The sequence below is a fragment of the Podarcis liolepis genome (assembly GCF_965112155.1).
Source record: "Podarcis liolepis genome assembly, chromosome: 14".
NCBI lineage: Eukaryota > Metazoa > Chordata > Lepidosauria > Squamata > Lacertidae > Podarcis > Podarcis liolepis.
The window spans coordinates 41,192,782-41,193,297 of NC_139569.1; the positions used below are offsets into that span (position 1 = coordinate 41,192,782).

Consider the following 516-nt stretch of genomic DNA (forward strand, 5'->3'; position numbering starts at 1 on the left):
AACCACAAAAATTAGAGAAGCCTTGAAAGTACACATCTCAGGTGTCAAAATCCAGGGCGAAGAGCTTTTGTTTCGCTGTATTTACAAAAAGCTTCACCGTTTACAGAGTTCGGGCTTCTTCACCACTGTTAATATTATGACTTCGTTTTGTTAATTCAGTTAACGAAAGGAGCCGTTGCTTTTGCCAGTCCTTCCCACCCCCAGTGCTTTTTTCTGGGGGTGGGGGGGGACGCATACCCCTAAACATTTTGTGAATAATAATAATAATAAATTATTTATACCCCGCCCTTCCCAGTCAAGACCGGGCTCAGGGCGGCTAACAACCAATAATAAAAACAAGTTGATTAAAATACAATTTAAAAGATTAAGATACAACATTAAAACATTAGGATGCAGCCTCATATAAGTTTGGCCTCATTGAGGGGCAGTATTTCAATATGAGTAGGAAAAGGTTTTTTTAAAGGAAAAAAACTGCCCACCCCCGCCCCCACCTCCAAATATCGTGGTTTAGCCGGG

General features: G+C 41.1%; 1 protein-coding gene across 1 annotated transcript in view; it reads left to right on the forward strand.

The window, feature by feature from the left end:
- The window catches only part of LOC310693470 (NAD(P) transhydrogenase, mitochondrial-like), a 963,907-nt gene that overhangs the window by 875,086 nt on the left and 88,305 nt on the right, over positions 1-516 (forward strand). The window lies entirely within an intron of this gene.